Raw genomic sequence first — 27,712 nt, forward strand, 5'->3', positions numbered from 1 at the left:
CTCAGACATCATAGGTTTTCATCTCTTAAAGTTTGATTTAGTCTTTTATATTTTGTTTCTATTTAAATTTTGAAAATTTGGAATACAGTTTTAGTAATTGTTTTAATATTCTTGTCTGTTAATTCTAAGATCTATGACAGTTATAAAAGTTATGTTTACACTATACTATAGTCTATCAAGTTGCTTTATATGGCATTACGTCTAAAAAAAAAAACCGTGTGACAGAGAGACATGAAGTGAGAAGATACTGCTGGAAAAAATGGCATCAACAGACTTGAAACAGGGTTGCATAAACCTTCAATTTGTAAAAAATGCAGTTATCTGTGAAGTGCAATAAAGCAAAGTACAATTAAACCAAGATATGCCTGTAGACATTTCTCCAAAGAAGATATACAAATAGCCAATAAGTATATGAAAAGATGCTCAACATCATTATTCATTAGGGCAACGCAAATCAAAACTACAATGTGATAACACTTCACACCCACAAGGGTGTGGTGGGAAAAACGGAAAAAAAACATGTGTTGGAGAGGATGTGGAGAACTTGGAACTCTAGTGCATTGTTATTGGGAACATAAAGTGGTGCAATTTCCATGGAAAACAATATAGCAAGTCCTCACAAAATTAAAGAATTACTCCATAGCCGCTTCTAGGTATATATGCCCAAAGGAAGTGAAAACTGGGTCTCAAATAGTCACCAATGTTTATAGCAGCATTATTCACAATAGCCAAAAGCTAGAAATAAGCCAAATGTCCATAATGATTTGAATGGATAAATAAAATGTGATATGCACAACAATGGAATATTATTTGGCCATAAGAAAGAATGGGGTCATGAGACATGCTGCAACATAGAAGAAACCTGAAAACATGCTCAGTGAAATAAGCAAGGCACAAATGGACAAATATTGTATGATATCACTTATAAGAGATGATTAGAAAGAGCAAATTGCAGAAAATAGAAAGTGGATTAGAGGTTACCAGGATATGGGGTAAGGCGGGAAGAAGGAGTGCTTGGGGGAAAAAATGTAAGATATTTTAATGGTATTGGGGTTATGTTTCTTGAAATAGATGCTATCTTTGAGAGGTACACACTGAAATATGTATGGGTGAAAAAAATACGCTCCTGTGATTTGCTTCAAAATAATCCAAGAAAGGATGGAGAAAATGGTGGTAGAGATCAAATAAATTTTCCAGGAGACGTTCGTTGTTGAAGCAGAGAAATAAGTGCATCGTGACTGATTATACTCTTCTTTCTACTTTCAAAATATTTGATATATTTTCATAATTAAGACTTCAGGTGTTCTTTCTGAGAAGATCTGCCCTACATCCTCTCTACTCTTAGTGGCATTAGTGTGCTCAGGACTGTTCCCCTATGAGCATATTACATTAAATATTCATTTATTTACAAATCTTTCTCCCTACCTAGGCCATATAAACTCCTTGAGGGCAAAGACTGTGTCTCATTTGTTTCATATTCTTTGTAGTCCCATCATCTGACACAGAGCCTGGGTCTCAACAAACGGGTGGCCAATTGGCAACTCGTACGTCCTTATTCTGGTGCTCATGACCAGAGGCTGGCTCCATCGTACTGAACAAATTCAGATATTGTGTCTTTTAGAAATTTAAGTTATCCTGCGCATAAATGCATGGCAAAGGAATCCTAATTTGAAAACTCAGGCAATAAAACTGTCAAGACAAACCAGGAATCCAGGCTGGCAGGGTCAGCAGGCCTGAAACTGTTTTATGGTTTCACTATGCCCTTCCCCTTCTTATCAGCAAGCCCTGCACTGTGACCTTTCTCAAAGACCTTCTATACTGTCCTGCCTTTCTCACAAGATTGCTCTAAATCTCAAACAAGACACTGTCATGCATCTGCAAGGGCTTTCAAAATTGAAACGACTTCATCCTCCTAGAAAGTTTAAAGTAGAGTGACTTCTTCCTAAGACATCAAGGCATCTCACAAAGCACCTCGTTTTCCCTTTAGCCATTGGAAGAATCGACCTTGGGTGAAATTGTCCAAGATACAGCCTGTCTGCGGCAATTTTACACACACAATACCTAGCAGGTGCCCGGTGCTGTGCTCGGCGCTGTGTGCCCAGGGCCTCGGGACCTGTCCTCACAGCCCACCTAATGCTTAGCTATTTCTAACTCTTTCCCTGACCTAATGCTTAGCTATTTCTAAGTCTTCCCTGACCTCCCAACCCCCACCCCTAAGTGCTCCTTTCTCAGGCTTTTCAATCTCTCGATTGGCCGACTTCTTATTTCCATGCTTGTATATTTATCATCTTTTTAAGAATTGTAGAAATGCACTCACACGTGGGGATTACTAATTCTGGGGGAACGTCCATCTTCCCAAAGCCTTTTGGAGGGAACAGGATAACGGGCAGGTGGCCTTTGAGTCTCCGTGGCAATCACAAGATTCGCGGAGGCTCGTCCTGGGCCTCCCGGCTGCCGACGAGGTTCTGTGTCACGCCCGACCGTTTCGCACGATAGTAAACCTGGGCGCTGGTCTGTAGGCGGCATGCCTCATTGGGTTTAGAGGGCTTTCTGTATTTGAGTTATACGTAGCGATAACAGTAAAAAAATAACAATAAGTGCTATTTTTTTCTCTCAGAATTCACACAACTTGCTGAGTCGCGCAAAAGGTAGCGCGGCTGCGGGCGGCTGCATGTGCCTGAGAGGCCAGGCGTGGCTGGTCGGCCGCGGGGCTGCCTGGCCCCCGCGTCCCGCCTCAGAGGGGCCGCTCGGCCGGGCCTCCTCGAGGTGGCCAAAAAAACAAAAACAAACAAAAAAAAATCTAACGATGATAGTATTACAATAACGGCAAAAAAAAAAATGAAAACGGGCAAGAGACTCGCATCCCGCAAAGACTGATAACGCCGCCACTCGGAGAACGGAAGGGAAGGCGGCGGCCGCGTCGGCTCTCGCGGCGCTCCCGGCGGGCCTCTTCCCGGCCCGTCCACGGGATGAGAGGGCGGGCGGAGCCGACCGCGCGGGGCGGGGCGCCGAGCCCGCCGCGGAGGGGGAGGGGGAGGAGGAGGAGGAGGAGGAGAAGGAGGAGGAGGAGCAGGAGCAGGCCGGCAGGCGGCTGGGCGGGGCGCGCTCGGGCCTCGGCTCCTCACGCGCCGCTTTCGCAGCTCGGGATCTCGCGCCGCCCGCGAGCCAAGGCAGCAGCGGGAGACCGAGCCGCGGTCGCCGAGGTAGGTCGGGGACGCCAGCCGCGCGGCCTGGAGTGCTCGGCGCCCCTGGCCGGGCCCGGCCCGAGTGGGTGGCAAGGCCGGGGGGCGGCGCGCGGAGGCCGGGGCGGGCGGGGCCGGGCCCTGGGGGCGGGGACCGGCCGGGCCGGAGGGTCCGCGCGGGCTGGCGGCGCGGTGGAAGTGGGGGTTCGAGGCGGTGCGGCGTCCCCGCACGCCCAGCCTGCTCGCCGGGCGCGACAGCTCGGGAGGTGTGGAAGCTGCCGGCCCCGGGGGCGTGCAGGGGGGATGAAAGGCTGGGGACGGCCTGGGCCCTCCCACTTTTCGGGGCTCCTAGGCCAGTTCGCCCGCATAGCCCTCGGGAACTTGTTAACAGGGAAGCTTGGCATAGGAACAAATGCCAACGGTTTGGAAGGATTGAGAGTCACGTCGTGAAGCGCTGAGGCTTTATTTTCCTTCCCCGCCCCCTGCCCAACCTCGGCCCGACTTGGCCAAAGAAGGATGTGTCACCAGTTCGGGGCCGCAGGCGGAGTCCTTGGCCCGGCCCGCAGCGGGAGTACCTGAAACAAAGGTGAACGGAGGCGGGCGTCGGCCCTGCCCCTCGGCCGCCCCCGGGCCGCCCCGGTGGGTCTCACTCGGCGCCGACGCCCCGGAGAGGTTGTCTCCTGGGGGACCGTCCGATGGAAACCAGCTGGCCGGGCGTTGAGTTCATGTTGCCTTGGAACTCTGCTCACGTTATTCCCAGTCCTCTGACTCCCTGGTAAAGCTTATGGAAATTTTATCCAGGTTTAGTGGTCAGCAAATGTAGGGGAACATAAATTGCTCTCTGCAATTTGTAAGCTATGTTCTTGTTAGAAAATTGTCTGGAAAAAAAAAAAAGAAATGAACACATTCTTACCGTGTTAGCGAAACAGAGTGATTTGTAGTGCCTTCCAAAATCTGAAGAAGTGTTCCTCCTCAAATCTTCATTTATATGCAAGACATTGCCAAAACCTTTGGTGCCAGACATTTTACTTTGTTCTTCATTAGTCTCAGGCTTTAGTTTCTTATAAATAGAGTACCCAGCACCGAGACCCTAAGAATTGCCATACTAGGTCAGAGCATGGACATCCAGCTTAGTAGGCAGCAAGCTTGTGTTGTGGTAAAACAGGGGCTTCTTTCTTGATGACACCATTAAAAATTATCTCAGTAGAATGTGTGACTTAATTGAAGCCTTTAAAATAAGTCTGTAGACCATTCCTAATTGACGCATATAGTCTATTCACATTTATTGCATCCAAATGGCTCTCCTGTCCTCTCTGGCAGAAGCACATATAGCATGAGATAGTTGTGGGAAAAAAACTTGCATCTTTTGTAAAATCTGGGAGTTCCGAAAAGAAGACACTAAAAACAGGTCAAAAGTTTTTGAAAAATAGCTTTGGAAAAGTCTTTATCAAGACCAATCTGAAAACCGTTGGCCTTTGTGTTCAAAAGTATTATTCACCAACAGCCTAAAAACTAAGCAGATTTATTTGCATTTGTAAGTATTTGCATATTTTAAAATGCATCTTAAAATTCTGGAGAGCGAAGGGACTATCTAACTTTATCTAGGTCTGAATTAATTTGGCCTTAATATTTAGCCAAAACCAGCTGCCCTGATAGAATGGAAGTTCTGTTTCCCCTAGAAGGGAATAAAGATGAGTAATTTTGCGGTGTGGAGTATTTAAGGGGGCACTAGCATTGAAGTCCAGACCTTAACTTTGCTTTTAAATTCTTCAGAGGCTCCTCATTACCTGTGACATAGTCTGCAGTGAATCTGGCCCCTACCACCTTTCAGCATAAAGCTTTATTTCCTCTTTGCAGTTTTTCTTGATATACTTTTTCTCCCACAGAATCCTGCCAGCTAGAGTTGAATCGCTCACCCTCTCTTTTTGGTTATTACCCATCTAAATCAGGGTGTCTTACCTGTGGCCCTATTTACATTTTGAAGCAAATATTTCTTTCTTGGGGCTGTCTTGTGCCTTACAGGATGTTTGGCCCCTACTCATTAGATGCCAGTAACATGTATGCATCTGCACACACATGCACACACATACTGTTGTGAAAATCAAAAATGCCTCCAGACATCGCTATACATCCCCTGGGATGGACAAAATCACCGCCAGTTGAGAACCACTGTTCTAAATCCTGCTGCCATTAACACCAGCGACTCTACTACACTCATCATGTGCTTAAGTGTTGGTTTTCTCTACTATGCTAAGCTTGAAGGCAGGAGTAGTCATTCATTTATTTAGCAAATAGCTGAGGGCCTATTTTGGTAGCCAAACACTGGGATAAGTCAGTGAATACAGTGGGAAAAGTAGCTGATGTGGTTGGCCTCTGCACTCCTTAACCTTACGGTCTAGAGAGAGTGACAAACATACTTATGTGTAAATTATAGCTACCTCATTACAATTGTGATAAATTCTGAGAAGAAAAGTACAAGATGCTCTGAGTACATAGAACAGTTCATGACCTAGTTTGGAAACCAGGGAAAGCTTTCTTGGTGAAGTGGCCTTTTGAGGTGGACTCTGAAGGGTAGACGGAGTTTCTAGGTGAAGTTTAGGGGAACAGTATTCTAGGCAGAAGGAACAGGATCTTTCTTGCACCCAGAGGCCAGTGTGGCTGGAATGGGGAGAGCAGTGGGGGCCAGATGACACAAAATGAAGCTAGGTATGTAGACAGAATTTATAGCAGCTAGCGGTTTTCAGTCCAGTCTGCTCATCAGAATCCTGGGAGGAACTTAAAACAGTACCAGTACCTGGGCCCTCCTTCAGGCATATTAAATCAGAATGTCTACCTCCTTCCTACTCACTCCAAACACCTGTCAGTTTCTCCACACCTTCTAAAGAGATAATCATTGTTTTTGGTTGTTTTGTATAGCATTCTAGAGATTTTTGGTGAGCAATCAAGCAAATGCTAAAATTGTTTTCTCCTGTTGTTTACACAAATTGTGGCATATTACACATACTATTCTGTTTCTTGTTGTATTTAACAATATCTTGGAAATCTTTCTATTTCAGTATATGGTTTCTTTATTCTTTTGACTGGTTGTGTAGTATTTCATTGTATGGATATACCACATATTTTTAACCATTCCTTTATTGATGGACATTTAGATTGATTCCAGTAGTTTACTATAACAAACCATAGTGTGCATTTGCCAGTTCACATGTATGTGAATATATTAGTAGGATAAATTCTTAGACGTGTAATTGTTGGGGCAAAAGATACGCATGCGTGCACACACACACACACATATATATATATTTGTGTTTGTAAAAGATTACTCTGCCCATATTGGAGAGAATGGTTTAGAAGGAAGCTAACTGGTGAATGTGGAAGACAACTAATTCTAATTAAGGTTGTTGTGGAAACCTAGGAGAAAAAAGATGGTCGTTAAGATCAAGATAGTAATGGAGAGAAGAAGATGGATATAGCAGATAGATTTAAGAGGTATGATTGATAGGAGTTGGTGATTGATGTGATATATGGAGTGAGGGGAAAAGTAATAACCTAGGATGACTCCCAGAGTCCTGGCTTCCGCAACTTGTAGAGTGGTGAAGTTGTCTGAGTTAGAGAACACTGAAAGGATAGATAATTTTGAGGTGGGTTTAAGTCATAGTTCCCTTTGGGATTGGCGAGGCTTTTAAGTGGAGTTGTCACATAAGCCTTTGGCCTTTTGAATCTTGAGGCCAGAGGAGAGGGCTGAACTGAAAACACAGAATTTTAGGTGGTAATCGAAGAGTGTAGATGAAATTATCTAGGGCAGAGATTGCATACTAGCAGCCTGCGGCTGAATCTGGCCCACAGATGTGTTTTATTTTGTCCATACAGTCATTTTCTATTGCTGTTTAATTTTGGATTTGTTGCCAGTATTTTAAAATCTGAAGAGTTCCTGTAAAAATACATATTTGGGGCCTTCTCTTGAAAAATTAGAAGATGTGGTACTACTGAACTGGCTTTCCCATATGATAGCAATTGATTGGAGCTTAATCTCAGCTGACTTTAGCTACTTTCTGTTTCACCAGATGTCCCACCACTCCCTAAAACATAAATCTGGCCTGCTTTGCTCCTTTACCTCTCTGACCCTATAGGCATTTATTTGAGTGTGTGATTCCTGGGAAGAGAGTATATAACAGAGATTCTCATCTTGGCTGTGCATTGGAATTATTGGATGATTAAAATTACTATACCCCAGAAATGCCTATTTTATTTACTTGATTTGATTGCATTCTGGAATTTTTTTAAACCTTAGGTGAGTTCACTGGCAGTGGACATTGAGAACCACTGAGAGAGTAAAAAGAAAAGAGGACTCAGGCCCAGCATTTCAAAGTTGGGTAAAGGAGCCTAGCTCCAGGAAAAGGACTGAGAAGAGGTCAGAGGTACAACAGAATGGCCCTTTGCCTGCAGTTAAGGTATATGAGTGTAACAGTGTGCACCCTACAGTGTTTTTAATTAGATGAAAAAAAGCAGTTTTATTTACATGCACATTTATTATATGTTGTTCATTATTACAGAGAGTTATACATTATTATGCTAAACTTAATGGGCAGTGAAGGGATTTTCAAGGGTAATTACAACTATACTTGATTTTTGTTTGAGGTACTTACTTTATAATCTAATTCCAGTTTAAGATGTGTCATTTAAGGCAAGGGGAGTAGAGTTTCAAAAAGAGGGAAGTCAAGTAAAGATGTGGAGTGGGAATGATCCATTGAATTTAGCAAGATGAGATTTTTTTACTTCAGCAAGAACCATTTTAAATTGAAACAGCCAGAAGCCAAAATGAAGTGGGTAGGGAGTAAGGAAATGGAATGGTGAATGTTGGGAAAGTCGTCTGAGAAGTTTGGCCAAAAAGACATGTGATGAGGGGAAGGCAGGAGTCTTAAGTGATTATATGTTAGGTGCTTAGTTTGTGTTAATTACTCAGGTTCTTCTAACTTTTCAGGGAGACAGCTCACGGGTGCCTGATGCCCCTATTCCCATTTACCTCACATCTCCCTGCCCTGCATTTTAGAAGGATCTTGCTTATATTTTTTTCTGGAGACTTTTTCAGTTGGAAGATTTTTTTTGCCAGGACCCATGAGACCCCTGAAGTAACTGACTCAGGTGATGGTGCTTAAGCCCTAGGTCTCTTCTCTGGAAAACCCTAGAGCTCCTAAAATTCAGCAGTGATATGGGCTGCAGTGACCCTGACATCATCCTTCCATTGAACTGATGAACAAAGACCAGATTGTTGGCATGTTGAAAATGGAACACTTGGCTATGTCAGGGAATGTGCATCTAACTGTCAGAGTCCCAGGAGTACTTTTTGCAGCTGTGTTTTTTCCAATTAACTTGATATTATAGCTTTGTTTGCCAGTTGTAGGCATGTAAAATTCCTCATACTTTGAAATTTTATCACTGATGATGATTGAAGCATGTGGATTTAAGTTGGAAGTATAGGCCCTTGGACAGCTCAGAGAGAAGGGATCTGTGAAGCACTGTGCGAACTGTGACTTCCAAAAAGGTTATATAGATGCTGTTAGTTTGAAGACTTTGGTATTAGAGTGACTCTGTAGGGTAGATTGTCTTGCAGGTGGGCACAGTCTGTCACTTACCTGTCACTGCATCGTTGGCAGCTTTAACCTGGCAGGAGAAGGTTTAAAGGTCAGTTTGGCGCTTCATTTTTCTGAGATTTGTGGTCTGCCGGCAGAATAGAGAACATAGAGGTTGGAAAATGCCAAGGATTATTGGCGAAGAATGGTGTTAACTAGCTGCAGGTATAAACTCTATTGCTGTACTCTTGCGAACAGGTAGATCCCTCCACTTGTGAGGGATTAGTCTTTATAGTTGCCATTGGTTTATCAGAGTTAGATGGATAATGGTTAACCTCTGTATAGAGGATGACTTTGTGACATGAATTGCTGTCCTTGGTCCAAGATGGTTTGTACTGGGAGTCCATCATAAGAAAATATTTTGTTTAGAAACTTGTATGTGCTTGGGCTGCAATGGGAATTCCACCATTACATAGTTAGGTACTATGCCGGATGGGGAGAAATCCATTGCCAAAGTGGTCTAGTGTTCCTTTGGTTTGTGGAGGAGACAATATGGGTTGATGCACGGAGGATTCGGAATCAGTACTAAAGTACAAGTCCTGAATCTGTCAAGGCTGAGCTGTAAAATTCACATAACAAAATTAACCATTTTAACCATTGACTGCCAATACATTCACAATGTTTTGCAGCTATTACCACTGTCTAATTCCAGAACATTTTTATCACCCCCAAAGGAAACTCTGTACCCATGAAGCAGTCATTCCTGATTTTCCTCTCTCCCTAGTCCCTGGCAACCACTACTCTGCTTTCTGTCTTTATAGATTTGCCTGTTCTGGATATTTCCTTTAAATGGAACCATACAATATGTGCCTTTTTTGTGTCTGACAACTTTCAGTTTGCATAATGTTTCAAGGTTCATCCATGTTGTATTATGTATTAATGGTTGAATAATATTCCATTATATGAGGGTATACCACATTTTGTTTCTGTATTTATCAGTTGAAGAACATTTGGGTTGTTTTTATGCTTTTGACTATTGAATATAGTGCTGTTAAGAACATATGTGTACAACTTTTTGCTTGAATACCTGTTTTCAGTTCTTTTAGGTATATACTTGGGAATGAAATTTCAAGGTTATTTAATTTTTTTAGGAACTGCCAAAATGTTTTCCAAAGCAGCTGCACAAATTTTATTTCTATCAGCAATACATGAGGGCTCCAGTTTGTCCTTATCCTTGCCAACACTTGTATCTTCTGTTTTTTTTTTTTTCATTCTAGCCATCCTGGTGGATATGAAGTGATATGTCATTGGGGTTTTAATTTGCATTTCCCTAATAACACAAATAATGATATTGAGCATCTTTTCATGTGATTGCTGGCCATTTGTATATCTTTGAAGAAATGTCAAGTCTTTTGCTAATTCTTAAATTAGTTTATTTGTCTTTTTGTTGAGTTGTAAGAGTTACTTATATATATTGGATACTAGACTATTTTAGTTTGCAAAAGCTGCCAGAATGCGATATACTGGAAATGGAACAGCTTTTAAAAAGGGGAATTTATTAACTTGCAAGTATACAGTTCTAAAGCCATGAAAATGTCCGTACTAAGGCATCCAGGGAAAGATACCTTGATTCAAGAAAGGCTGATGGGTCCAGAACACCTCTATTAGCTGAAAAGGCACATGGCAACATCTGCTAGCTTTCTCTCCTGGCTTCTCATTTCATAAGTATTCCCTGGGGGTGTTCTCCTTTTGTATCTCCAGAAGATCTCTGGCTGTGTGGCTTTCTTGGCTCTTAAGCTTTTTTCAAAATGGTTCCCTCTTAAAGGGCTCCAATAAAACCCCATCTTGAATGAGTGGAGACACATTCTATGGAAACCATCTTATCGAAAGTTACCTCCTATAATTAGGTGGGTCACATCTCCATGAAAACAACAAAAAAGATTCCACCCAGCAATATTGAACAAGGATTAAATGGGATGGCTTCTCTGGGGTACATAACAGATTCAGATGGGCACATAGACCCTGATCAGATATGTATTTGCAAATATTTTTTTCCCATTCTGAATTGTCTTTTCAGTTTTCAGTAGTCTTTTGCACAAGTTTTTATTTTAAGTCCCATTATTCTCTTTTATCTTCGGTTGCTTGGACTTTTGGTATTATATCTAAGAATTCATTACCAAATCCAAGGTTGTGCAGATTTACCGCTATGTTTTCTAGGAGATTTATAGTTTTAGCTCTTGGATCTTAGATCCAATTTGAGTTAATTTTTGTGTTTGTTGTGAAGTAGGGGTCCAGCTTCCTCCTTTTATATTTGAATATCACTTTTCTCAACACCATTTGTTGAAAGAAATCACAACACCATTTGTGATTTTATGCAGGTTTCTGACCTTCAATTTTCTTTTTTATGAAATGTACGTGATAAGGATACTTGCCTCACAAGTTGTTTTAAGATTAAACAAGAGAGGGTGTGTATATAATCACTTTAGAAAGTGACTAAACGAATACTAATGATTATTATTGGTTAACCACATATAGTTTTAATTTGTGCAAAGCCCCTGTAGGTTGGGATACTTCAAGGTCCATCCAGACTCTTCTGTCCTAATGGATAGTGAGCCGAATGACATGGCTAGAGGGCTGGGATCCATGTTGTACCTGAGATGAAAGCGGTAGTTGGAGAGAGTGCACCCATCCAGGTACAATTAAAAGAAAGTATATTTTCTTATAGAACATGTGCTTGTCAAGTTCTGTTGTTAATTTAGAGATATTGTTCTAGGTGTGTAAGGGCACTGAAGAGTTTTAGGGGATAGTTGAATGACAGGCAGTTACTTCTTATTGAATTAAGAATCCTTGCATTTCACTGTATCAACTTTTAAACTTTTAGAACTAACACTGCTTCCTGATTCAATGACTAATATCTTCACTTAGTTCAATCAACAGATATTTGTGGAGTTGCCACTAGGTACTAAACTCTGTACTAGGTACTGGAGTTACAGTGCCTTGTGATATGAGACTGAACTCTTTGAGTATCTCTGGAACCCCCTGAAATACTCTTGTCATGGTCACCAAAGACCTCCACCTTTGTAGATCTAGTGTATCAATTCTCAGTCTTCCTCTTACTTGACCTTTCAGCAGCATTTCACACAGTTGACCATTCCACTTTGTTAGAAATGCTTTCTTTACTTAGCTTCCAGAACACTGCATTCTCTGGATTTCCTCTCACCTTACTGGAGGTTCTTTCTCAGCCTTTTCCCCTGGTTCCTTATCGTTTTCCTGACCTCTGAAAGTTAGAGTGCTGCAAGGTTAAGTCATCAAACCCCAGTGTTTCCTTATCTCCTTGGCATTTCCTCTAGTTTTTTGGCTTTAATTACTATCTAAACACTAACTTTATGTCCCCAAACTTTATATCTCTACCAGATATATAGCTCCAAGATAGACCTTTCCTCTGAACTCTATACTCTGATATCCGAGTGCCTACTTGAAGTCTCCACTTGGATATCAAACAGACATCTCAGAACTGAACTACTGATCTTCCCCTCCAAAACATGTGCTTCTGGCAGCCTAACCTATCTCAGTGAATAACACCTCCATTCTTCCAGTAGCCCAGGACAAAAACCTTGGCATCATCTTTGATTCTCCCCTTTCACTTTCATCCCACATTCAGTCTACCAGCAAATCTTTTTGGCTCTGCCTTCAAAATGTATCCAGAATCTGGTCACTTTCCACTACCTCCTCTGCTTCCACCTTGTCCAAGCCACCTTTATATCTTACCTGAATGACTGCAGAAGCCTCCTAACTCTTTCCTGCTTCCACTCTTTCTCTCCTACAGCCTTTTCTCAACACAACAGCTGGAGGGATCCTGTTTAAAAGTAAGTTCTCTGCTCTGAGAATTTATGATTAACTTCAAGGCCCAGTGTGAGCTGAACCCCCCTTGACCTTTCTGATCTTATCTCCTTCTATTCTTGTTTTTGAAGAGGTTTTCCATTTCTGTTCGTATATTCAGCATTAGTTGTCTCAGCTCCTGTATCTCATTTGAACTATTGGTTTGTTCCTTTGACTGGGTCATATTTTCAATTTTCTGAGCGTGATCCGTGATCTTCTGCTGACGTCTGAGCATTTAGTCAGATTTCCCTGGGTGTTGGACCCAACAGGTTGAAAGATTTTTCTGTGAAATCTCTGGGTTCTGTTTTTCTTATCCTGCCCAGTAGGTGGCGCTCGTGGCACACGTTTGTCTGCGGGTCCCACCAGTAAAAGGTGCTGTGGGTCCTCTAACTTTGAAAAACTCTCGCCGTGGGGGAAGTTCGCCAGCTGAAGTGGCTTGGAAGAGTGCCAGCCGGCCCGGGGGTCCGAACGCGGGGAGGGTCGCTGGCCGCCGCAGCCCGTGAGAGCGCCCGTCCAAATTTCCTAGTCGGCCCGGGGCGCCAAGCGTGGCATGAGGGCGCCAGCCGCCGCAGCCCGGGAGGGTGCACCGTTCCCAGCTGGACCGGGGAGTCACGTGTTTGGAAGGGAACCCCCCGGTCACCGTTCTCCGCGGCCTGGGGATTTCCGATCCAATTCTCTCAGTTGGTCCGGGGGCCACGCCAGCCGCCGCGGCTTGAGGGGACCACCTGCCCAATTCTGCCAGCTGGCCCGGAAAGGAGGAAGGGAGGGTCTCCGGCCGCTTGCCGCCCCGCCCGGGGAAGCCCGCGCCCCTCGGCGATCTCACCGGAGCGGGTTCTCTCAGCCAGTCAGCTGTTCTAGGATGGGGTACGCTGTCTTTTTGATCTCTGTCGTGGCTCCGGGAGCTGTTCTGTATCGTTTCTACTCCCCTAGTAGGTGTTCTGGAGGAGGAACTAAGATCCGCTCGTCTTACTAAGCTGCCATCTTCTCCGGAAGTTCTCTCCTTCTACTCTCCTCTGTGCTTACTTTGTCCTACTCACAACATTGTTCTTCCTCCAACAAGCCAATGATGTTCCTGCTGCAGGACCTTTGCTTTTCCCTAATATTTACAAAGGTCTCTCTCTTTCACCTCTCTCAGGTCTTTGCTAAAGTGTCACTTTCTCCAACACTTCTTATCTCTTTTTGAGAGCTCTCAGGGGACTGTATATTCCTTCTACTGAACCTTTCCCTCTGGACTATGCACCGAGGCTGTTTATTTGTTTATTCATCTTTATAATTCATTTGAATAGAGTCCCTCCAATCAGAAAAGCAGTTTGAAAACTACTTGTCTGTGAGATTAGAAATTTAAAGTAGAAATAAGGGGCTGTGAAGAGAAAAGTCTTTAAGGGCTTAGAAGTCATAGCAGGAACATGATTATCCCTTCTATTTTGTAGATCGCTCCCTACTTTATAGTCTTGGCATTGATGCCCCAGAATCTTGCTGTTATGGATTCAGATGAATACACTGCTCCTACCAGTTTGAGTCCCCCTCAACACTGTGGCTCAGGTGTTGCATTTTATCTCATCTCTGCATGGTATATCTGGGCAATCTTGATATTCTTCTGGCAGATCTGGTTGGGACACATTTCCCATGATAGGTCCTCTATGCTGGCAGCAGTATTGGGATTCAAGTACTAAAGGCAATTGAGGGTTACACATAATGGAGACAATGGAGGAATTGATTCTTCTGTGAAATACCTTAGCCCTGGGAATATGTGAAAAACTCACAGCTAACATCATCCTTATGGGGAAGAACTGAAAGCTTTCTCTCTAAGATCAGAGAACAAGACAAGGATGCCCACTGTCACCATTGGTATTCAGCATTGTGCTGGAAGTTCTAGCCAGAGCAGTTAGACAAAAAAAAAAGAAATAAAAGGCATCCAGATTGGAAAGGAAGAAGGAGAACTGTCACTGTGTGCAGATGATATCGTACCATATGTTGACAATACCAAAAAACCAACAGTAAAGCTACTAGAGCTAATAAATGAGTACAGCAAAGTGTCAGGGTACAAGATCAATACCCAAAAATCAATAGTGTTTCTATACACTAGTAATGAGCAATCTGAGGAGGAAATCAAGAAAAAAAATTCCATTTACAATAGCAACCAAAAGAATCATATATTAGGAATGAATTTAACCAAGGTTACAAAAGACCTATACACTGAAAAGCACAAGAAATTGCTAAAAAAAAATCATGAAAGACCTAAATAAATGGAAGGGTAGACTATATTCATGGATTGAAAGACTAAGTATAGTTAAAATGTCAGTTCTACCCTAATTGATACCTAGATTCAATGCAATGCCAATTAAAATCCCAACAACTTACGTTGCAGATATAGAAAGACCAATAACCAAATTTCTTTGGAAAGGAAGGGTGCCCCAAATAACTAAAAATATCTTGAGAAACAAAAATGAAGTGGGAGGTCTCACACTACCTGACTTAAAAGCATATTACAGCGCTATTGTGGTCAAAAACAGCATGGTACCGGTATAATACATAATATAGGTACTGACCAATGGGATCAAATACAGTGTTCAAAAATAGACCTTCTCGTCTGTGGACTGTTGATCTTTGATAAAGCAGTCAAACCAACCCACCTAGGACAGAGCAGCCTCTTCAGTAAAATGGTGCTTGGAAAACTGAATATCCATATCCAAAAGAATGAAAAAGGATCCATATCTCACATTTTATACAAAAATTAACTCAAAATGTATCAAAGACCTAAACGGGGTACAGTTGAATAACAGGCAGTTATTTCTTATTGGATCAAGAATCCTAGTATCTCACAGTATCAACTTTTAGACTTCTAGAACTAACACTGCTTCCTAATTCAATGGCTGAGACCATAAAACTTTTAGAAGAAAATGTAGGGAAATAACTTATAAATCTTATAATAGGAGGCAGTTTCCTAGACCGTACACCCAAAGCACAAGCATTGAAAAAAGAAATTGATAAGTGGGAACTCCTCAAAATTAAACACTTTTGCGCATCAGGAGAATTTGTCAAGGAAGTTAAAATGCAGCACATGTAGTGGGAGACAATATTTGTAAACCCCATATCAGATGAGGGTTTAGTATCCAGAATATATAAAGAGATTGTTCAACTCAACAACAAAAAGGCAAACAACCCAATTAAAAAGTGGAAAAAAGAAATGAACAGGTACTTCTCAGAGAAGGAAGTACAGATGGCTAAAAGGCACATGAAAAGATGCTCAACTTCACTGGCTATTAGGAAAATGAAATCAAGACCATAATAAGATATCATCTGACACCCACTAGAAAGGCCATTATCTAAAAAACAGAAAACAACAAGTGCTGGAGAAGATGTAGAGAAAGAGGCACACCTATCCACTGTTGGTGGGAATGTAAAATGGTGCAACCACTCTGGAAGGCAGTTTGGTGGTTCCTTAAAGCTAAGTATAGAATTGCCGTATGATTCAGCAGTCCTATTACTAGGCATTCTCGTTTGCTAGCTGCCAGAATGTGTTATACCAGAAACAGATCAGCTTTTAAAAAGGGGCGTTTATTAAGTTGCAAGTTTACATGTTGTAAGCCATGAAAAATGTCCAAATTAAATCAAGGCTATAGATATTTCCTATCTAAGGCATCCAGGGAAAGATACCTTGGTACAAGAAGGCTGATGATGTTCTAGGTTTCTCTTTCAACTGGAAAGGCCCATGGCAAACAGGGCGACATCTGCTAACTTTCTCTCCTGGTTTCTTGTTCATAAAGCTCCCCGGGAGTGTTTTCCTTCTTTATCTCCAAAGGTCTCTGGCTGCCTGGGCTCTCAAGCTTTTTTCAAAATTGTTCCTTCTTAAAGGGCTCCAGTAAGCAACCCCACTTTGAATGGGTGGAGATACATCTCCATGGAACCCATCTAATCAAAACTTACCACTCGCAGTTGGTTGGATCACATCTCCATGGAAGCAATCAAAAAGCTCCCACTCAGCAATATTGAATGAGGATTAAAGGACATGGCTTTTCTGGGATCTACAACAGATTCAAACCAGCACACTAGGTATATATTCAAAGGACCTGAGGGCAAGGACACAAATGGACATATGCACACCGATATTTATAACATATTATCTGTTATTGCCAAGAGATGAAAATAGCCCAAATGTCCATTAACAGATGAGTGGCTAAACAAGCTATGATATATACTGACAGTGGAATGTTATGCAGCTGCAAGACAGGATAAAGCCATGAAACATTTAAAAACATGGATGAAACTTGAGAATATTATGCTGAGTGAAATTAGCTAGAAACCAAAGGACAAATACTGTATGGTCTCACTAATATGAACTAATATTAATGAATGAATTTTGAGAATTGAAGTTAAGACCGCAGGTTATCAGGAGATAGAAATAGGGTAGGGATTGGGCAACTGGTGCTGAAGAAATACAGATTGTGCAACAGGATTGATTGTAAAAATTCAGAAATGGATAGCACAATACTATCTGATGGTAGAACATAGTGTAAGTATACTGAATGACGCTGAATGTGAGTATGATTGAAGGAGAAGGGCTGGGGACACTTATGAAACCAGAAGGAAGGATAGAGAGTAAAGACTGAGACAATATAGTTTAGGAATGCTTAGAGTGGACAATGATGGTGATTAAGTGTACAAATAAAAAAATATTTTTTCATAAGAGAGAACAAATGAACATCAACATTATCAGGATGTTGAAAATGAGTGATATTCAGGGAAAAAATACAGTCAGTGGAAGTTAGGGTCTGTAGTCAATGGTAGTATTATAATGTGCTTCCAGTGAGTCTAACAGAGGCATTATGCCAAAACTACATGTCAACAGGCAGAGGGCATGGGGAGGAATATGGATATTTTGCAGAAGAAAAGGAAATATCTTCATATAGATTATGGTGGTGAAGGCATGTCTGTACCCTTAGGTTGGATTGTATTATGTGTGACTAAAACTGTCTAAAAATGAACAGAGAGAAACAAGTGCAATAGAAAATATGGAGAAGGAGATGTACCTATCAGTAGGAAAACTGAAAGGGGCAGACCCCTGAAGGGCAGTGTGGTGGCTCTACAGGAGGCTAGGGGTGGAGTTGCCATATGATCCTGAAACCCCATTGCTCAGTATATACCTGGAGGAACTGAGAGTGGGGACATGTATGGACATTTGCACACTGGTGTTTATGGTGGCAGTGTTCCTGATCCACAATTAATGGAGGTGGCCTGAGGGTACAACGACTGGAACATGGAAGGGTGACCTGTGGTATATACATACAACGGACTACTGGGTGGCCACAAGAAGGAATGAAGTTGTGAGGCACGCAACTAGGTGTGTGAACCTTAAGAGCTGTACATTGAATGAAATGTCAGGAACAAAAAACAAATATTATCATGCCTTAATCATAGGGACTAACTATAATATAAAAACATGGTGAACTGAAGTTGAGAGCATGGGTTATCAGGCTGAGGCATATTGTAAAGGGTCCTAGAGTGTAAGCTCTTACAGCAGTCATGTATTCAGGAGTTGTAATTGTTATTTCTAAATTCTGAGATACTAATATGTTTGTATATAACCTCGTCTTTCCTAGAAACTTTGTGTATTTATGTGACACCTGAGTTTCAGAGTTAAAGCTCTGAAACTATGCAAGTCAACTTACCCCACATGGAACCGTTTTAAAAATTGAAAAAGTGGTCAGACTTCAGGTAGAGATATGAGTGAAGCTAATCTGGAGAGGACTAAGGTAAATCAGAATACAAGGTAAAGGATGATATCATCAATTTTTTTAAAACTTCAACTTCTGTTTGAGACCAAAGGGAAAAATGTTTAATTGGTGCAAAATTTATATTTTGGGTAGTGCATTACCTAGTTTAACTTGTTTGGCCAGTTTACGTGAACACCATAAGTACATGGAATCTTGAATATGGCATAAGATTTTGTTGGTTTGTTCAGGCTAGTGTGATGCCCTGATATATCCCAGAGCAATTTTGGCAGTGAATAAAGAAGAATTTTGAACTGGGGAGAGAAGAGGAAATATTCAACTTTGCCATTTGGAGAATTTTTGATATTCTCGCTCACGGTGGGAACAACGAAATCAGTAGACTGACCACTGGATCTTGGGATTTGCCCCTGTGAAACTTATCTCTGCAAAGGATACTCTTAAGTCTACTGATAATTATGCCTAAGAGCCACCCCTAGAGAACCTCTTTTGTTGCTCAGATGTGGCCTCTCCAAGCCAAACGGGCAGGTGAACACACTGCTGTCCCCCTATGTGGGACATGACTCCCAGGGGTGGAGAGCTCCCCGGCAATGTGGGACAGAACTCCTGGGATGAACTAGGACCTGGCATCAAGGAATTGAGAAAGCTTTCTTGACCAAAAAAGAGAAGAGAGAAATGAGACAAAGTTTCAGTGGCTGAGAGATTTCAAACAGAGTCATGAGGTTATTGTGGAGGTTTTCGTATGCATTAGATACCCTTTTTAGTTTATGGTATGTTGGAGTGGGTGGAGGGAAGTACCTGAAACTGTTGAGTTGTGTTCCAGTAGTCTTGATTCTTGAGGACAATTGTATTACGACATAGCTTCAGTGTAACTGTTTGATTGTGAAAATCTCGTGTCTGATGCTCCTTTTATCCATGGCATGGACAGATTAGTAAAAAAATAATAAAACACTGTGGAACTAAACAGTTCTAAAACCAACCCATGCATATATGAGAATTTAGTAACTAATAATTTCACCTATTATTAAAGTCATTATGCTAAATAGGTAGCCAGTTGACAAGATTCCTCCCTTACACTAGTCACAAAAATAAGATCAGTTTTTATTAAAGACCTATATTTTTTAAAAAAGAGGCGAAAGTATTAGAAACTATAAGATTCTATGTATATATCTTCAGGGCAGGAGAGCCATCTATTGAAAAGTCAGTAAAATCAAAAGCTATAAAGGCAAAGATAGGTAAATTTGACATAAAAATAAAAAACTATTATTTAACAAAAGATACCGTGAAGAAAGGGAAAGTACTCCTGAGGCAGCAAGTTGGAGGAAAACAGTGAGTATCCAGGATATAAAGAAGTCCCATAAATGAGAAAAACACAAGAGTTTGTTCTGCTGCATATGATAGAAAAAACAAAAATAAGAGTATTTAGGGTAGAAGTTAATTTCTCTTTCATGCATAAGAAGTTAAGGACTGATGTCGTGCCTCCTCCAAATTCTCAAAAACCCAAGCTTTCTGGCTCCCTAACCTGCCAGTATCGTTGTTTTGGTCTAGAATGCCTTTTAGAGCTCCAGTTGTTAGATGTGTATTCCAGTATACAGGATGGGGAGAGGATCAAGAGCGGTGTGCCTTCTCCATGTAAGGAAACTTCTGAAAGTCATTCTTGATCTTTCTGCTTATTCGTTAGCTATAACTTACTCAGATGGTTAAACTTAGCTCCAAGGAGGCCAAGGAAAGTAGAATTCTGGAAGTATAACAATATGTTTTGATAAAAGCTGGGGTTCTCATAAAAGATAATTTGCAGTCTCTGCTACACGACCCAACAGACAGAAATACAAATGATCACAAACTTGAGAAAAGATATTCAGCCTCGGGAAGATGAAAATTAAAGTAACCAGACACTAGTTTTTACAAATTTTTTTTCATTTATTTATTTATTTATTTTTAATTTTTTATTAATTAAAAAAAATTACAAGAAGCACAAACATTCTCAACACATACACTCAGCAATTCACAATATCATCACATAGTTGCATATTCATCATCATGATCATTTCCCACACATTTGCATCAATTCAGAAAAAGACATAAAAAGACAACAGAAAAATAAAACAAAAACAGAAAAAAAAAATTTTACATACCACACCCCTTACCCCTCGCTTTCATTGATCACTAGCATTTCAAACTAAATTTATTTTAACATTTGTTCCCCCTATTATTTATTTTTATTCCATATATTCTACTCATCTGTTGACAAGGTAGATAAAAGGAGCATTAGACACAAGGCTTTCACAATCACACAGTCACATCGTGAAAGCTATATCATTATAGAATCATCATCAAGAAACATGGCTACTGGAACACAGCTCTACACTTTCAGGCAGTTCCCTCCAGCCTCTCCATTACATCTTTACTAACAAGATGATATCTACTTAATGCGTAAGAATAACCTCCAGGATAACCTCTCGACTCTGTTTGGAATCTCTCAGCCATTGACACTTTGTCTCATTTCCCTCTTCCCCCTTTCAGTCGAGAAGGTTTTCTCAATCCCTTGATGCTAAGTCTCAGCTCATTCTAGGGTTCTTCTCAATCCCTTGATGCTGAGTCTCCGCCCATTCCAAGATCTCTGTCCCACGTTGCCAGGGAGGTCCACACCTCTGGGAGTCATGTCCCATGCAGAGAGCGATAGGATGGTGAGACCGCTCGTTCTGTTGGCTTGAGAGAGGGGCCACATCTGAGCAACAAAAGAGGCTCTCTTGAGGGCGACTCTTAGGCCTAAATTTTAAGTAGACTTGACCTATCCCTTTGCAGGGTTAAGTTTCATATGAACAAACCTCAAGACTGGGGGCTCAGCCCATAGCTTTGGCTGTCCACACTGCTTGTGAGAATATCAAGAATTCAACTTGGGGAAGTTGAATTTCTCCCCATTCTCATCATTCCCCGAAGGGGACTTTGCACATACTTTTCCACTCACTGATCGAATTGCTCTGGGATTCATCAGGGCATCCCTCTGGACAAACCAGCAAAATCTCATGTCCTACCTGAGATTCCAAGTAGTTATGGTGTTCAATCAAACTATCTACATAAGTTATATTAGGAAATGCACTAGTCAAAATATTAATTTTGTAACAAATAAACATTTTTCGCTTTAGTCTCACACAGAAGGTGACATTTTAAAATATTGATTACCATCTATTTTTAGTACCCTGCAATAATGACATTCCTTTGTTCTTCCTCATGCAAAAACATTTTTAAAATTGTACCTTGTACATTTCGCTGTTATTATACACTCTAGGCATTCCTTGATTATACCATCTCAATATTTAACATCTATCTTTCTGATTTCAATATGACCCCAGCCCTCCTCCCTCTATCATTCTCACATGCAGCTTCATTCAGTGTTTTAACATAATTATATTACAGTTAGGTAGTATTGTGCTGTCCATTTCTGAGTTTTTGTATCCAGTCCTGTTGCACAGTCTGTATCCCTTCAGCTCCAGTTACCCAATATCTTACCCTATTTCTATCTCTTGATGGTCTCTGTTACGAACAAAATATTCCAAGTTTATTCACTGATGTCAGTTCATATCAATGAGACCATACAGTATTTGTCCTTTAGTTTTTGGCTAGTCTCACTCAGCATAATGTGCTCAAGGTCCATCCATGTTGTTGCATACTTCATAAGTTTATTCTGTCTTGAAGCTGCATAATATTCCATCGTATGTATATACCACAGTTTGTTTAGCCACTCGTCTGTTGATGGACATTTTGGCTGTTTACAAGTCCTGGCAATTGTAAATAATGCAGCTATAAACATTGGTGTGCAAATGTCCGTTTGTGTCTTTGTCCTTATGTCCTCAGAATAGATACCTAGCAATGGTATTGCTGGGTCCTATGGCAATTCTATATTCAGCTTTTTGAGGAACCGCCAAACTGCCTTCCACAGTGGTTGCACCATTTGACATTCCCACCAACAGTGAATAAGTGTCCCTCTTTCTCCACATCCTCTCCAGCACTTGTCATTTTCTGTTTTGTTGATAATAGCCATTCTGGTTGGTGTGAGATATCTCATTGTGTTTTTTTTTTTTTAAATGGCACATCAGTATATTTATTATAAAAATGTCATTTCATTTTTGAAAATTAAGTAGATCGGTATACTTTTTTTAAAATTTTTTTTATTAATCAAAAAAAAGAAAAGAAATTAACACAACATTTAGAAATCATTCCATTCTACACATGCACTCAGTAGTTCTTAGTATCATCACATAGATGTATGATCATCATTTCTTCTTAGTACATTTGCATTGATTTAGGAAAAGAACTAGCAAAACAGCAGAAAAAGATATAGAATGGTAATATAGAGAAGAGAATTAAAATAATAATACTAATAAATATATATATATATATAAAAAGGAAGAAGAAAAAACAAAAACAAAAGATACAAACAAACAAACAAACAAAAAACTATATTTCAGGTGCAGCTTCATTCAGTGTTCCAACCTAGGTACATTACACTTAGGTATTATTGTGCTGTCCATTTTTGAGTTTTTGTATCTAGTCCTGTTCCACAGTCTGTATCCCTTCAGCTCCAATTACCCATTATCTTACCCTGTTTCTAACTCCTGCTGGTCTCTGTTACCAATGATATATTCCAAGCTGATTCTTGAATGTTGGTTCACATCAGTGGGACCATACAGTATTTGTCCTTTAGTTTTTGGCTAGACTTACTCAGCATAATGTTCTCTAGGTCCATCCATGTTATTACATGCTTCATAAGTTTAGTCTGTCTTAAAGCTGCATAATATTCCATCGTAGGTATATGCCACAGTTTGTTTAGCCATTCGTCTGTTGATGGACATTTTGGCTGTTTCCATCTCTTTGCAATTGTAGATAATGCTGCTATAAACACTGGTGTGCAAATGTCCGTCTGTGTCTTTGCCCTTAAGTCCTTTGAGTAGATACCTAGCAGTGGTATTGCTGGATCGTAATCCATTCTGCCAGTCTATGTCTTTTGATTGGGGAGTTCAGTCCATTAACTTTTAGTGTTATTACTGTTTGGATAATATTTTCCTCTACCATTTTGGCTTTTGTATTATATATATCATATCTGATTTTCCTTCTTTCTACACTTTCCTCGATACCTCTCTCTTCTGTCTTTTCGAATCTGACTCTAGTGCTCCCTTTAGTATTTCTTGCAGAGCTGGTCTCTTGGTCACAAATTCTCTCAGTGACTTTTTGTCTATAAATGTTTTAATTTCTCCCTCATTTTTGAAGGACAATTTTGCTGGATATAGAAGTCTTGGTTGGCAGTTTTTCTCTTTTAGTAATTTAAATATATCATCCCACTGTCTTCTAGCTTCCATGGTTTCTGCTGAGAAATCTACACATAGTCTTATTGGGTTTCTCTTGTATGTGACGGATTTTTTTTCTCTTGCTGCTTTCAAGATCCTCTCTTTCTCTTTGACCTCTGACATTCTAACTAGTAAGTGTCTTGGAGAACGCCTATTTGAGTCTATTCTCTTTGGGGTGCGCTGCACTTCTTGGATCTGTATATTTAGGTCTTTCATAAGAGTTGGGAAATTTTCAGTGATAATTTCTTCCATTAGTTTTTCTCCTCCTTTTCCCTTCTCTTCTCCTTCTCGGACACCCACAACACGTATATTTGTGCGCTTCATATTGTCATTCAGTTCCCTGATCCCCTGCTCAAGTTTTTCCATTCTTTTCCCTATAATTTCTGTTTCTTTTTGGAATTCAGATATTCCATCCTCCAGTTCACTAATTGTAGCTTCTGTCTCTTTAGATCTACCATTGTAGGTATCCATTGTTTTTTCCATTTTTTCTTCTTTGTCCTTCACTCCCATAAGTTCTGTGATTTGTTTTTTCAGATTTTCTATTTCTTCTTTTTGTTCAGCCCATGTCTTCTTCATGTCCTCCCTCAATTTATCGATTTCGTTTTTGAAGAGTTTTTCCATTTCTGTTCGTATATTCAGCATTAGTTGTCTCAGCTCCTGTATCTCATTTGAACTATTGGTTTGTTCCTTTGACTGGGCCATATCTTCAATTTTCCGAGCGTCATCCATTATTTTTGCTGGTGTCTGGGCATTTGATCAGATTTCCCTGGGTGTGGGACCCAGCTGGTTGAAAGGTTTTTCTGTGAAATCTCTGGGCTCTGTTTTTCTTTTCCTGCCCAGTAGGTGGCGCTCGTGGCGCTCGTCTGTCTGCGGGTCCCACCAGTAAAAGATGCTGTGGCTCCTTTAACTTGCCAATCCGAATCTCGCAGTCAGCCCGGGAAACCGCGCGTGGAGGGGGGGTCGCCGGCCGCCGCAGCTTGGGGGAGTGCCGGTCCAAATGCCCAGCTGGCCTGAGACGCCAAGCGTGGCGGGAGGGCCCCTCTATCCAACGTTCCCAGTCAGACTGGGGAGCCGCGTGCGTGGAGGGGACCCCAGTCGCCAGCCAACCCGGCTGGGAAAACGCGCTCCCCTCGGGTACCTCACCGCAGCGGATTCTCCCTGCCCGTTCAGCCGTTCCAGAATGGGGTACGCTGTCTTTTTGGTCTCTCTCGTGGTTCTGGGAGCTGTTTCGTATTGTTTCTGTTTCTTTAGTTGCTGTTCTGGAGGAGGTACTAAGACCCGCGCGTCTTACTAAGCCGCCATCTTCTCCGGAAGTCAGATTGGTATCTCATTGTGGTTTTGATTTGCATTTCTCTAATGGCCAGGGACGTTGAGCATCTCTTCATGTGCCTTTTGGCCATTTGTATTTCCTCTTCTGAGAAGTGTCTGTTCAAATCTTTTTCCCATTTTGTAATTGGATTGGCTGTCTTTTTGTTCTTGAGTTGAACAATCTCTTTATAAATTCTGGATACTAGACCTTTATCTGATCTGTCACATCCAAATATTGTCTCCCATTGTGTAGGCTGTCTTATTACTTTCTTGATGAAGTTCTTTGATGCACAAAAGTGTTTAATTTTGAGGAGTTCCCATTTATTTATTTCTTTCTTCAGTGCTATTGCTTTAGGTGTAAGATCTATAAAGCCGCCTCCAATTATAAGATTTATACAATATTTCCCTGCATTTTCCTCTAACTGTTTTATGGTCTTAGACCTGATGTTTAGATCTTTGATCCATTTTGAGTTAACTTTTGTATAGGGTGTGACATATGGGTCCTCTTTCATTCTTTTGCATATGGATATCCAGTTCTCTAGGCACCATTTATTGAAGAGACTGTTCTGTCCCCGGTGAGTTGGCTTGACTGCCTTATCAAAGATCAAATGTCCGTAGATGAGAGGGTCTATATCTGAACACTCTATTCGATTCCATTGGTTGATATATCTATCTTTATGCCAATACCATGGTGTTTTGACCACTGTGGCTTCATAATATGCCTTAAAGTCAGGCAGCGCGAGACCTTCAGCTTCATTTTTTTTCCTCAAGATACTTTTAGCAATTCGGGGCACCCTGCCCTTCCAGATAAATTTGCTTATTGGTTTTTCTATTTCTGAAAAGTAAGTTGTTGGGATTTTGATTGGTATTGCGTTGAATCTGTAAATCAATTTATGTAGAATTGACATCTTAACTATATTTAGTCTTCCAATCCATGAACACAGTATGCCCTTCTATCTATTTAGGTCTTCTGTGATTTCTTTTAACAGTTTCTTGTAGTTTTCTTTGTATAGGTCTTTTGTCTCTTTAGTTTAATTTACTCCTAAGTATTTTATTCTTTTAGTTGCATTTGTAAATGGAATTTGTTTCTTGATTTCCCTCTCAGATTGTTCATTACTAGTGTATAGAAGCACTACAGATTTTTGAATGTTGTTCTTGTAACCTGCCACTTTGCTGTACTCGTTTATTAGCTCTAGTTGTTTTGCTGTGGAGTTTTCAGGGTTTTCGACATACAGTATCGTATCATCTGCAAACAGTGATAGTTATATTTCTTCCTTTCCAATTTTGATGCCTTGTATTTCTTTTTCTTGTCTAATTGCTCTGGCTAGGACTTCCAACACAGTGTTGAATAACAGTGGTGATAGTGGACATCCTTGTCTTGTTCCTGATCTTAGGGGGAAAGTTTTCAGTTTTTCCCCATTGAGGACAATATTAGCTGTGAGTTTTTCATATATTCCCTCTATCATTTTAAGGAAATTCCCTTGTCTTCCTATCCTTTGAAGTGTTTTCAACAGGAAAGGATGTTGAATTTTGTCAGATGCCTTCTCTGCATCAATTGAGATGATCATGTGATTTTTCTGCTTTGATTTGTTGATATGGTGTATTACATCAATTGATTTTCTTATGTTGAACCATCCTTGCATACCTGGGATGAATCCTACTTGGTCATGATTCTTTTAATGTTTTGCCGGATTCGATTTGCTAGAATTTTGTTGAGGATTTTTGCATCTATATTCATTAGAGAGATTGGTCTGTGGTTTTCTTTTTTTTGTAATATCTTTGCCTGGTTTTGGTATGAGGGTGATATTGGCTTCATAGAATGAATTAGGTGGCTTTCCCTCCACTTCAATTTTTTTGAAGAGTTTGAGCAGGATTGGTACTTATTCTTTCTGGAATGTTTGGTAGAATTCAAATGTGAAGCCATCTGGTCCTGGACTTTTCTTTTTGGGAAGCTTTTGAATGACTGATTCAATTTCTTTACTTGTGATAGGTTTGTTGAGGTCATCTATTTCTTCTTGAGTCAAAGTTGGTTGTTCGTGTCTTTCCAGGAACCCGTCCATTTCCTCTAAATTGTTGTATTTATTAGCGTAAAGTTGTTCATAGTATCCTGTTATTACCTCCTTTATTTCTGTGAGGTTAGTGGTTATGTCTCCTCTTCCATTTCTGATCTTATTTATTTGCATCCTCTCTCTTCCTTTTGTCAGTCTTGCTAAGGGCCCATCAATCTTATTGATTTTCTCATAGAACCAACTTCTGGTTTTATTGATTTTCTCAATTGTTTTCATGTTCTCAATTTCATTTATTTCTGCTCTAATCTCCAGTTCTCCCAAGTGGACAGTTAATTTCTGTATTTTTGCCCTTCCTTCTTTTTTGATATAGGCATTTAGGGCAATAAATTTCCCTCTTAGCACTGCCTTTGATGCATCCCATAAGTTTTGATATGTTGTGTTTTCATTTTCATTTGCCTCGAGATATTTAGTATTACTCTTGTAATTTCTTCCTTGACCCACTGGTTGTTTAAGAGTGTGTTGTTGAGCCTCCACATATTTGTGAATTTTCTGGCACATTGCCTATTATTGGTTTCCAACTTCATTCCGTTATGATCTGAGAATGTGTTTTGTATGAGTTCAGTCTTTTTAAATTTGTTGATACTTGCTTTGTGACCCAGAATATGGTCTATCTTTGAGAATGATCCACGA

At 40.7% G+C, this 27,712-nt stretch overlaps 1 protein-coding gene and 1 long non-coding RNA gene across 4 annotated transcripts in view; one reads left to right on the forward strand and one right to left on the reverse strand.

The window, feature by feature from the left end:
- Positions 1-2,926, reverse strand: part of LOC143657614 (uncharacterized) — a 94,933-nt gene extending 92,007 nt beyond the window's left edge. The window contains exon 1 of the long non-coding RNA XR_013162921.1: positions 2,318-2,926. This is a non-coding gene — a long non-coding RNA (uncharacterized LOC143657614). The remainder of the gene's footprint in view (positions 1-2,317) is intronic.
- Positions 2,927-3,081: 155 nt separating this feature from the next.
- Positions 3,082-27,712, forward strand: part of PPP2R3A (protein phosphatase 2 regulatory subunit B''alpha) — a 255,930-nt gene continuing 231,299 nt past the window's right edge. Inside the window, exon 1 of one of the 3 annotated variants that reach the window (XM_077130191.1) lies at positions 3,082-3,203. The gene's annotated coding sequence lies outside the window, so the exon portion shown is untranslated. Of the gene's footprint in view, positions 3,204-3,785; positions 3,958-27,712 lie in introns of those variants that run through there. The other 2 variants (XM_077130188.1, XM_077130189.1) reach the window with 2 other exon arrangements.

Source organism: Tamandua tetradactyla, chromosome 15 (genome assembly GCF_023851605.1).
Source record: "Tamandua tetradactyla isolate mTamTet1 chromosome 15, mTamTet1.pri, whole genome shotgun sequence".
Classification (NCBI taxonomy): domain Eukaryota; kingdom Metazoa; phylum Chordata; class Mammalia; order Pilosa; family Myrmecophagidae; genus Tamandua; species Tamandua tetradactyla.